General features: G+C 38.9%; 1 protein-coding gene across 10 annotated transcripts in view; it reads left to right on the plus strand.

The window, feature by feature from the left end:
• The window catches only part of TP63 (tumor protein p63), a 138,267-nt gene that overhangs the window by 40,201 nt on the left and 84,978 nt on the right, over positions 1-13,088 (plus strand). The window lies entirely within an intron of this gene.

Raw genomic sequence — 13,088 nt, forward strand, 5'->3', positions numbered from 1 at the left:
TTGAGGGAGGTCTAACAACAATATTAGTTTACATTCCTCAGAATAGGGCAGCTGTGTTGACACTAATCAGATCGGGGTTGGGGGGGAAGGCGGGTGCGGGTAGTGAGCGTGAGTTCAGTGTTTCGGATGAAAATGCTTGCAGGCGAATGCTTGGAAAAGTAGAGTGTAGTGCTCAAACTGAGCTCCTTAAAAATCAAAACAAAGTGCATGGGACTCAGGTGCACACGGCAAAAGGAAGAGTCCTGCAAAAGGCAACAAAGCAGGGCCCGCGCTGTCATATTGACCGCGCTATTGTCTAGACACCTGAACTGTGTAAATAGAGCAGGGGAAATATCGAGTTATCTACAGAAGGAAAAGGAAGTGCCTGTTTTCCTTTAAAACATTCAAGCAGGTATGCTTGTCCTTAGTGGAGAAACTTGAGTTTCTTGTTCTGCGTTAATATGGCAAGTTAGCTTAAAATGTTACCAAACGGTTAAAAAAAAAAAAAAAAATGGAGGTGACTTTAAAGATGATTTCATTTCTATGTGATCCCATGTTGGTCAGTTTTAATCACTAGCGACATGGTTTATCAATCATATCATACCGGACTTTGTGTTTGTCCATGAGCTATTTCCCACCTATACTTATAAGCAGGCTGGGATCTGACTTCATGCCTAAGTAGGAAGGGGTAGAAAGGAAAGGTGGTTTAGAAATATCTATAAGAAAAGTTGGAAGTTGATGCAAAGTGGAAAAGAATGGTTATTTCTCATGAAGGGAAAAACTGAATAAATGTTTTGCTTAGAAGATAACTGGTAGGAATTCTTGCCTTTTATGGAGGCAGAAGAATCGTGTTGAATGTGAGCGTATAGCGCCCTTACCATGAGAGAAGATACCTTTCCATGGCTTTGTAGTTTTCAGAACTTTACGTAAATGTGTATAGTCAGGTGCTCAAATTGTCTGTTTTCTCTTGGCATGCTGCTAATGTGTAGAAGAGGATATATATGAAAAAATGTGGCTGAATTTCTCTACCTTCCTGCATCTTTTTTGTATATTACCATGGTGAATTTTATATCATTCCACTAATGTGTGTTTTATGTGTAATTTTTATAGCTTCATTTTCATCCTGTTGCTTAAGAATGGCTCTCTTTGCTGTATAGAGTCAACGTTTTAATATCTAGTCCTCTGTGAAAGTGCAGTTCTATATCTGACTATGTAAAATGTGTGGGACTGCATGGCCCGGAGAATCTGGAAATTTAATGCAAAAGTTGTTAATGTTTTAGGATTCATCTTGAGATAATGTTCATTAGGAATCATCATACAGAAATGGTGATCTATTATCACACAAAAATTGTCCAAAAAAATGGACAGATTAAGAATAAAGAAGTATGTAACTCCCTGTGAGAGTAAAAATGACTTTAACCCGATCTAACCCGAAACTATAACCCGATCCCTGACTTTAGATAATTTTTAAATTTAATTTGTTAGTAACTTCTTCGGGTCAACTCAAAAATGATGGAAGAACACTGATCCTGCTCTACTCCCTGTTCCCCACATTTCCAATTCTTTCCCTCTAAGCAGAGCTGGATTTGGGGAAGATGTTAGTGAACAGGAAGAGGTCCGAAAGGCAGAGAACATGAACCCCCCTTGGGTGACAATGGAGAGAGGCCTCAAGCAGGCACCATTCCAGTGTGCCAGGCTTGGAATGACACGGCCTCTGGGACTAGTCTCAGACTTTGAGAGAGGGACTCAAAAGAAGGGAAGTTCTTCACAGATGAAGCTTTAGTTCAACTTTCTTGCCAAAAACCTGGGCTCTGTGTGCATGTGTATCTGTGCTTGCTCATGCATGTGGGAGACACGGTGGAGGTATATACTCAGAGACTCTCAAATCCTCCTTAGAGGGTCATTTAGGACACTTTTATTTAAAACCTCTGTTCGGGTTTCTGTGTGATGATGGAAAGGTACTTGGGTGAGTGGGTTCCTGTATTCTAGAACTAAACGGGCCTTCAAGGCTCATATACTGAGACACCTCATTTTATAAATCAAGGTTAATGATCTCTTTCTGTAGTCAAGAGAGCCATAGGTGCAGAAGTCAGTCCCGTTTACTTAATGTAACCCTTTTCTCTTTCATATCAAGAGAGATAGAATGCATCCTGGAATGCGTTGTTGTAATCCCCATTATGCCCCCCAAAAGTTTACGTAAAGAACCGATGTGCCAACCTACTTGAGAGCAAGAAGAGTAATTTGAAGGTGGCAGTACAAGATCTTGGAGTTGAGGATCTTGCCGTTTAATTGACCTGTGGGCCTGCATGGTCAAGGGAAACAGTCTTTCCTATCCTGAAAGAAGACATTTTTCCCATGGGACTGATCTTTCTCTGAATAGTTAATAAATGCCTTGTTTCAAGCTTTCCCATGTTGTGCTTCTGAGATGTTTAGCACCATACGTGAAAGCAGAGTAGGGAAGAAGCAGAAGCTGCCGATTTAACTTAGCTGTCAGCCAGGCTGTGCACCTCACTTTGTGCTACGGTCTCCGACGGAATTGCTTCTTTTACAATTGGTTGCCCTCAAGCCCAGAGGGGACTGGGAGAAAGAGATCTTAGATCTCAGATCACAGATCATACTTTCTTTTGCTACTATTGGAAAAATGGGTGGTGATAATAAATCACTTATCCTTTACCTAGATAAGGAAAAAGCATGTTTGGTTTGTTTTGTTTTTTAGAAGAGCAGTGATCCTCAACGGTGGTATGGAGCGTACACTAAGAAATATGAATGAATGTCTAGTCAGCTATGGCAACCAAAAAAATATTGGTTGTTTTTTCATCATTCCATATGCTTCTTCTGAGTGCAAAGTTACTAAAATTTTCTTAGACAAGGAGTGTATATGGAATTTGGATTCTGTATTCTTTGTATTAAGGGAGTATAAGTCTGAGGTTAGGAGATTTTAGATTTATAGGAAGGATATGGGACAAACAGATGAGAAATATGACACCACAGATGTTCCTGAACTTTCTCTGAGGTGCATATGATTACTTGGGGTGAGACCCGAACCTATGGGATAGAGGAGTATAAGTAAAAGTCTTCCCTTCATAGCAATCTTTTGAAAGTAAACTCCCCCCACCATTGAATAACCTAATTTATTCTTTTAATTAGTTTATGCCAATAAATAAGGAAGAGTGAACACAGATACCAAAAGATACCCCTGTGAAAAATAACGTATTTCCATAAAAGTCTTATTTTGAAGATGAAAGTTTTTCAAGGCCAGTGGACTCAGAATTTTCTTTTGAATGTATGATTAAAAAAAAAAAAGATGACTGATGGAACATTATTTTTCAGCGCCAATTTGCTGGACTGAGTCACCAATGCAGAACATACAGTAGAGCAATGGGTTTGGGTTCTGGAAGAAAACGGATTGAAGTGTCAGGTAGAACAGTAGATCCAAGAGTGAAGCTATGAATTTAATTCCTAATCCCTTAAGAACACAATTGGGAGGCATAAGAAAATAGTAAAATGGAGTTTATTAATGTGCTACCTCTCTCAACATTTTATAATTTTCACTGGTGCCTTTTCATTAAGTTGAAAGTTGTCAATAGTCATGAATACTAGTATGAAACGAGGGAGAAACTTGGGTTAGAGGAACGACTTACTCTTTTCAAATCAGTGTTTACTGAGCATCTGTTATTTAAAAGATGGTGCGTAGGATATGAAGTGAGTAAGAAACAGTTGTTACACCAAGAAGTTTACAGTTCATAGAGGAAATGGACACATGCAGTTATAGTCAGGGCAGATCCTCATTGTCACATGAGAAGTGTGAGCAAGACAATATAAAGGATCAAAGAGAAAGAGAGTACCTCAGAACAGGAGGATCAAGAAAGTCTGTATGTATGAGTAGGAGGTAGCTGCACTTGGAAGGTCAGGTAGAAGAACTTCCTAAGTCCTTAAAATATGAGAGGGAAGGAGGATTTTGGGTGAAGAAACAGGCATCAGGAGAGCCACAGAGTCGGGGTGAATGCTGATGTACTCAGCAATGTCAAAGAGCCCGGATGGAATCAAAAGCATGAAAAAATTGGGAAACAAAGTTTGAGGTGTCAGAGTGGCCCATGGAGGGCCGTGTGACATTTAATATTGTGGCAGTGATAAACCATAGGAGGATTTTGAACTGAGCGGTGGTATAATGGGAGCTGTGCTGGGGCACATTTGGGAAGGATAAATGGCTTTGCTCCAGACCACCTAGCAGTATAAAAATGTATTCCTCCATGTTGCATATCTGTTTTGCAGGAATATTCACCACTTCTCTGGAACCTTTCGAAGGGTAGCAGCAGATTGTGTCTAAAGTCTTATATAACTTATGTATTCTTTGTGTGTTGTTTTCTTTAATAGCTATGGTCTCCATGGATAAATTGGAAACCATTGGTTTTGGTTTTTCCTAATTTATGCCTGCTATTTGAATGTAATCATGAATAGAACCACTTTCACTTTCAAAAGGGTTCCACTTAGAAGACAAAGTACATGGTTACCCCACAAATAAAGACATCCTTATTTCATTGTTTTCCCCAACCCCCACTCCAAAATGGAAAAGTAGTATAAATTTGGTTGTAAATAGATACAGTAGTTTTGATATCCCACCCCCAAGCCATTTAGATTATTTCCCCCAGGAAAGAAGCATTTCCTTACAACCCAACATTTAGAGAGAGCTCATTAAGTAGTCACAGGGCTAGGCACAGTAAGGAAAGCAGACGTGAATAAGTTGCAGCCACTGGTCTGCAGAATTCACAACTCTAGGGCACACGGAAGGTATTACAAATAACTGCAGGAGGAAACAATGTGGTGGGAGAATCTAAAGACACTCAAAGACAGTGAAATGGGTTCAAACTGTGCATGACAAAGGTAACATGTCACATCATCTGAGGACCAGATTTTAGCCAAGGTGGGGAAGAAAGGTCATTCTGTGTAGACGAGAAAATTACTAAAAATACAGGGGAAAATTGCACAGGAGCAGATGAAAGAGCATGATATATTAACTTGGAAATGGAATGTTGATTTAAACACAGATCTGTATTTAGTATGTATGTTAAAATGGAAAGCTGTTACAGAAACAGCAACAAAATATGGTGGGGACGTCTATCTTACTAAGAACTTGAACCTATGCATATTTTGAGAGCATGGACAATGTTCAGAATTTGAGATTCAAAACTCTGTCTATATGCCATAGGCATGACAAGTGTCATCCTGCAAGGAAGGAGCAAAATTAGCCCAAATGATGGGGCTGGGTGACATTGAGGGTTCCCTGTTCCCTTTCCTTAGACCTCTACAGAGACAGATAAGGTATCTTACCCTTATATAGACTCAGTAATCACATGTTTATGTTATCGAAGCTAAGAACAAAAATCCAGACTGATTTTTAAAATCTAATTATGATTAGCTTTATTAAATAGTCATCTTAAAATCAGGATGAGAAAACTGTTTCTCTGGTCACTGCTCTAAATGCCAATAGTAATCCTGGAGCTAAATGTGAGAGAATATACCAAGTATGATATTTGTTGAAGATAAGAATTCCAATTGAGAAATAATGGACCAGAACCAAATATGAATGTCCCATTTAAGCAACAAACACCTGTCCCCCCCACCCCCTGCATTAAGCAAAAAACAACAATCAAGAAATCAAGATTTCGATATCTCAAATGAAAAAAATCTTTGCCATAAATTTTTCAATTTATTTTGTACAAGGATACACATCTGCATTTAAGACTAGAATGGAAATATGGAGGGAAGGCCTGTCTTCCCCCCATATTAATATCCTTTCCTTCCATACCCTCCTTCATTACTTCCATCTCACCCAGGACGAAAATGTGGGCAATTAAGGAGATAATAGAGGGGTAGGTAAGGAAGGGTGGGTTCTTGGGGGAGGTAATTCAGTGACTTGATTTAAATGTCAAGAGGCAGGCAGGAAGAATTGGCCTTTCTGTTAAGTAGGGGGAAGTCCAAGCTTGTATCTCATTCCTGTCTCCTCCTTACAAACCTAACCCTCCACTAACATCAAGTGGATTTTGAAAATTTCCAATATTGAAAAGGGATTGTCCTGCTTTCGACGTTGTACAGACATTCAGGAAAACAGTGACGTTCCAGAAACTACCACATTGCTTGCAACCTCCTTTGCAAAACTAAGTAGTTAAATGAAATGCCTGTTAAGTCTTTTTGGAAACAGTACTTTGTATTTTCCCATATTCGATCTTCTGACTTGGTCTGATAATATAGCACACCTATCCTATTTCTGAAAAAAAATTCTTGGTAAGGTCTGATTTCTAAATTTATTTCTTGTTTGATAATGACTAAGTCGATACACCCTGCCTAAGTTTGTTTTTCAAAGACAAAGTAAAATCAGGCTGTCGTGTAGAAGGCAAGACGGCTTCACCAGGCAATATTTACCTGTCAGTTTAATTCAGTAACTGGTGCTAAGGTAAAGCACACGTTGGTTCTAGGTGAGGGAATATCTGGCAACAATAAAACATTTTTGGAATGTTAGTGGATGCAGAAAGAGTGTAAATTGATATCTCATGCAAAACCTGTGATCTGGGGGCACCTGGGTGGCTCAGTGGGTTAAAGCCTCTGCCTCCTGCTCAGGTCATGATTTTGGGGTCCTGGGATCAAGCTCCACATCGGGCTCTCTGCTTAGCAAGGAGCCTTCTTTCTCCTCTCTTTCTGCCTGCTTTAGCTCTTGGCAAATAAATAAATAAAATATATTTAAAAAAACAAAAACAAAAACAAAAAAAGAACCTGTGATCTGAGTTGCATCTTGTCTGTGTTTCTTCAATGGTTTGAAAAAAAAAAAAAAAAAAAAGATTTCCTATAAAAGCTGAAAGAGGGAATTTTGAGTCAAGCTGTGGTGTGTTGCCAGAGGCGGAAATTTATGAAACACTCTCGTCAGCTCTTCTGGAAACACTACAAAAGAAATAGTTCTACTTTCTTATTGGTGCTAAAGCCACTAATAGGTGCAGTTTAGTATAATACCCTGATGAGAATTACCACCCCCAAACTCAGCTTGCCTTGGAAAGAACTCTGTACAGGCGTTTTCTTTTTCCTTTCAAGCCTGCGCAAAAACACCCAAAGGGGCCATTTCCAATCTAGGCAGTGAGCTTTCTCAAGTTTATTCTTTCTCAGATCACAGAGACAATGGAGAATATGCCCTGTTTACTCAAATCAGTCTGGATTAGTGTCACTCCATTGATGGAATCAGAATTAAAAGGAAAACCATTACCCTCTCAACGGGCAACATCAGATGTTTTGGGAATGGCTTGAGTACTTTTAAATAGACTGTTTGAGACTGTCACCAGACGAAGGTTGAGGACTCCACAGACAGACACAGAGAGAAATGGTGACACTGGGTGAAGTCCAAAGCCCATAATAAGCCTTAGGGTGGGAAATGATTTTAATAGCCAGTCCCAAAGTGCTTGAAAGGCTGAAAATCACAATAGTTAAGTTTCCCGAGAAGGGACTTTTCCTGGCTTCTTTCTATCCTCCAATGCCAACCCTCCAGATATTTATCTTCAGGTCAAATTGTTTCCAGTTTTTAAGGCCCTGTGGGAGGCTACTTCACTCTTAAAAAATGTCTCCGTTCTCCCCACCAACACACACACACACCTTCAGAATAACCCCTCCTTCTTCTGAACTCTTTTGCACTTCTCGCTTTGTCCCTCATTTTTCTCCCAGTGGATAAGATCCCTTTTCCCTAGTTCTAGACTGAAGACCCTTGGTGGGCGGGGTGTGTGTGTGTGTGTGTGGTATTTATCTCTGCATCCTCTCCAGGACTGCCAAATGGTGTCCCTGGAGGTGACGAAGTCATGTGTCTGTTGCTGTTCCATGAAGGGGCATCTTCAGATAAAAGCATGGTATATTGTATGTACTTTTACAGAAATGACTCTTTGTATCTGACCTGTGCAAAAAGCAAAGTGATTGTGTACATTGTACAAGCCTTGTCTCTGCCTGTATGTGGAGAATGGCATGGTTTTCCTTGACATTTTACAAGTCTTTCTCAGTCTCTCTCTCCTTTTTTTTTTTTTTTTTTTTTAAATGAGCCTTGGTATTTATTTCTATTATACTTCAAGTGGCAAGAAAGTTTTTAAAGGACAGGGAAGTTTCCTGAGTAAAAGCTGACTGGTACTCTAACAGAGGTAAACGGTGTAAAGTGAATGCTGCTTTCATTTAATTGATTACCAAGGAGAACAGAGAATGTGTTTGATTAAAAACAAAACAAAAAAACCCACCCAGATTAGATTTTTTATCTGGCTTTGCAGTCACTTCTTAAAAGCGTCTATTTGCTTCCACACTGATTCATTTTGTCCTCTGCATGTCTCTTGATCATCACCAGAGACTTGGGTGGTTTGCTCTGGGTGGATAAGTCTGAAGATTTGCAAATACTTAGCTATTTCATTTTCTATGGTGTTACTATTATTAAAGGATGTCTGAGAAATCTTTAAGTCATTTTGCTCTTAAACATGGTGTCCTAGTTTTTTATTTGTTTTTTCGTGTTCAAGTAAGACACCAAGGAGCTGTTGTAATTATTAAACTGATTGATTGTTACTTTCATAATGGGGTAAATAGGCTGAAATGAATAGATGGCTGTCTGAAATTTTCAAAGTAAGACATGTCTTCTGCATAGCTGGAAACTTCAGTTTGGTTTTGCAGTGAAAAGTGACAGCTTAAAGGAACACTCCAATGTTACATAAGTCACCATGTCTAATTACAAAGCATAGTAAATCACTGAAAACTTTAATCTCAGATACAATGGAAAATGTAGCAATCAGCAAAGGACTTGACAAGCAAAAGCAAATTAGAATGCATGAAACAGTGTTTCTCATTTGAATACATATAGAATAGTAAAACTGAGTAGTATGTTCTTTCTTTCATGCTTTACTTTTCTATTTGCAAATCAAGGCTGGTGCTTCAACCTCTGTGTGTGTATTATAAAGTCTGCGAAATGAAGTCATGAATTTAGACCATTTGCAAGAAATGGTTTGTAAGTCTGATAAAGTGCAATCTGAGTTCTTCAAAACATACATTGTAAGCCCTTAATTAAGACATTATTCTAAACTGACTTCTAACTAACTGGGTAGAAAATCATGGAAATTAGAGAGGGAGGGACAAATTTTGTGGCCTATCCACCAGAAACTAACATCTCCCTCTACACTTGTTTCTGAGTAGTTTCTTTCAAAAAAAAAAAAAAAAATCTGCATTTGGTCACAAATACCATCCCTAGGAAGTGAATAATTATATGACCACAAAGATTTGGATTCTTACTACTAACCTAGATGCATTAGAAACAAACTCTAGGCCATTAGGTAAAAAATACTGCCTTGGCACAAAAACGTGTATGTGTTTGTTTTAAGGAAGTAGAAGCTCATTAATAAACTTCCTAGCTAGGTGTGAGCTACCAAGTATTACTCATTGCCTTGTGAGTGACAAGACTGGCTATTCTGCTACTAGTTCCCATAAAAGCTGAAGCTAAAAGCACAGTTCTCACCTACCAAAACAAAGCAAAGCACAGAGTAAAGGTCAGAGAGATTATTTGGGGATGCACCCTAACTTTCATTTGGCAATAGTATGGATAGACACCAATTGGACTTGAAGGCAGACTTCCTTTAGCTTGAGAATCAACACTTAGTTGTGTTAGAATAAAAATAGATATCTTCTGAAAGTGATTTTCATTTTGAAGTGATTTTTTAAGGATTTTATTTATTTATTTGACAGACAGAAATCACAAGTAGGCAGAGAGGCAGGGGTGTGGGGAAGCAAGCTCCCTGCTGAGCAGAGAGCCTGATCGGGGCTCAATCCCAGGACCCTGAGATCATGACCTGAACAGAAGGCAGAGGCTTTAACCCACTGAGCCACCCAGGTGCCCCATATTTTGAAATGATTTGCACTCATTCTTTCAATAAATATTTCCCAAGCAGCTACTATGCCTTAGACTCTGTTCCAGATATGAGACTCAGTACTAATTAAACCAAAAAGAATCAATCTCTCATAGGTCTATGGTCATGCAGAAAAGACCAATATTTAAAAATATATATTTGCACAGATAATTCATGTCAGTTATAATTATGTGATGCCAAGGGAAACTTTGAGCAGTATCACTGTGTGAAACAAAGGAGAACACCCACCCACCTGGGCAGAGGACTCCTCCTGGGGGAGGACATTGAGCTAACGTTTACAAGGGGAGCTAGGATTCAGGCTGCCTTTGAGAATGCTGTGCACCGAAGGAGCCTGCCTTTGAAAAACTGCAAGAGTGCCTGTTTACTGGCTCTTTAGTGAGTAAAAAAGAGAGTTTCAAATAGTGTGGCACTGACCACATTAAAGATTTGTGATTTTTATTCTAAGAAAGTAGGGACCTGCTCAAGGGCTTCAAGCTTGAGAGGGACATGATCTCATCTGCACTGAGTTTCTGGTGGCAGTTCCAAGAAGCCGGGTATATCTCATCTTTGCAATTACAGCTATTCTAAGAATGGTTAATTTTATAACCTGTCTTTAATATGGAAAACTGGTTGTTGAGTTTTGTTTTGTTTTTAAGATATATGTCATTTTTAGCTGAAAATTGAAGGCAGAAATTTGAGTGACTCAAATTTGCATGCAGTGAGAATGGAAGATACTGTCTAGAACGCAGATTCTTGAGCCAGATTGACTGGTTTCTCATTTGGACTCTGTCACTTACTACCTTGGGCAAGTTCCTTAATCTTGAAGAGCTTCAGTTTCCTCATCTATAAAATAAGTATAAAACATGGGATAATAATGCCACCTAGCTCATGAGGATTAAATGAATAAGTGGAACCTGAAGACTAGGAAAGACACACAGTGAAGAACTCAAAAAGATTATTCGTCGTAGCAGAAATAGTGGTAGTAGTAGTAGTAATAATACCTAATGATGTTTTATAGAGATATGATGAGATATGGATGTTTCATATGTTTTTGATTTTTTTTTTTTTTTTTTTTTTTTTTAAATCTTGATGGCCACTATTGTAATTGCTGTGTCTTCAGTTTCAGGTCATGGTAAACAAAGCTTCTCCTGTGATTCAGGGTTCGTTGCATTCAGTTGCCCCATCGATTTAAGTCCTAATTTCTGACATGGTCTAGATAGATATATTATATCATATATATAATATAAGACGTGTGTGTGTGTGTGTAAAATATGGTCTGACATATATATATATATACACACACACGTATGTGTGTATATATTTACACACACATATATATATATTATTGTTAAGTATTTTAATCTCACTTTAAAAACCAATGAGACATTATTGATGAACCTCTAAAGTCACCATGGTATATTCTCCATAAGGGTGGGTTAATCTTCACTGAAAATCTTCATTACTATGTACTATCTTCTTTTCACATTACTATTTCTGCTAAATAAAGCTATTGAAAGAGTGGTTGTTAACAGATTGAAAATGTCCTCAGGGGCACCTGGGTGGCTCAGTGGGTTAAAGCCTCTGCCTTTGGCTCAGGTCATGGTCTCAGGGTCCTGGGATCAAGCCCCGCATCAGGCTCTCTGCTCAGCAGGGAGCCTGCTGCCCCCTCTCTCTCTCTGCCTGCCTCTCTGCCTGCTTGTGATCTATCTCTCTCTGTGTCAAATAAATAAATAAAATATTTGAAAAATTATCCTCAAATGTATTTTTGTTCTAACTTTGAAAAAATTGAAATGGGCATATTTTCCCTTCATATCTGTATCTAGAATTATTGAATATTAAAATTACACCTTTCTGCTTTCTGCTCAGCCCATGCACTTCCTTGGAAGCACCGTGATGGTAACCAAAGCTTCTCACAGAAAGTAGATGCTCATGATTATGATTTTGTTCATATGTCATTACTAAAAGGGAGTACTGACTGTCATCAGAATGTAAAGTTTAGTTTTCCCTAGCTGAGCTCTACACAGTGTAAAGTAGGTCTATTTGGGTTTAGTTTTCAACCCATTTCCTTACATCAATTTTCAAATGCTGTGGTCTAGTATTTGTGGACATTGCTGTCCACCTGATCAGCCCTTTTTGTATTTGTTTGTCTCACCTGCGGTTGTCTGGCATTAGTTGGGGCTTTGCAGGAGCTCTTTCCTGAGTTACGGGTTCTCAGACCTCAGAGGAATCTCAGCACTTTGTGTCAGAACATAAAACCTTCTAGTAAACTCTCCGCCGGCTGTCAGAAGTCCTGTGTGCTTAGGTGCTTTATTCTTACATGATATTTATGGTTATTAAGGTAGGAGTGTATTTTACCTCCAAATGTCCACTTTGGGGGATCATTTGGAAGATAAAAGAAGGGAAATACTTTACAATGAACAAAATCTGGTCTGGAGAAAAATGTGATGCTGAATAAATTCTTAAGGTTGAAAGATGGTACTTAAACTTGACTTTATAACACAAATATCTTCTTGGCTCACAAATGGAGCACTTTACCTCAGTTGTGTGCAGTTCTACCATAAAACAAGCCATCATTCCTTCAGGTGAGGCAGGTGATAGAAAACTAAAACATGACAAGTATTTTTCCCTAAGGCAGTGCTTGTTGAAAAGTCACTCTTCTGCCGATATTTGGGGGATGAAAATGCAGTACTGTCTGCTAGAGCATATTTGAATGAATGCTTTGTCAGTCCAGGGTCATGAGGAAAATTATTTTCTTTTCTCAGGAGGGGCTTTAGAATGTTCTTGAAAGCTCCTTCAAGAAGCCTGAGGTGAGAGGTTCTCCCAGCTGAGGAAAGCATGTCCATGCTGCCTGAATCATTTTCGATTTCTAGGTTTGGTCTGGCTAATCTGTATAAGTAAAAAGCAGATTAGCAGATTATCTCTCTTCTCTCTCTCTGTCTCTCTATCTCTTTTTTAAGTAACCTCATGGCACTTTAAATAGCTTTTTGGATGAGTGTGGTCATCTACCAGAATGTTAGATTGGATGAACTTTTTATATTTGGTCATCAGAATCAATCTCCTTATAGAAAACAAAGGTCCAGGCAGTACATGTACCTTATACAGGGATTTTCAGTACGTTAGTGACAGGCCTGGGGCTCAGACCCCACATCATCCAGTCTAAGTTCAGAGTTCTTTTGCCATGTGAGGATCCATTCAGGAATGTAAGTGCCG

Source organism: Neovison vison, chromosome 6, assembly GCF_020171115.1.
Source record: "Neovison vison isolate M4711 chromosome 6, ASM_NN_V1, whole genome shotgun sequence".
NCBI lineage: Eukaryota > Metazoa > Chordata > Mammalia > Carnivora > Mustelidae > Neogale > Neogale vison.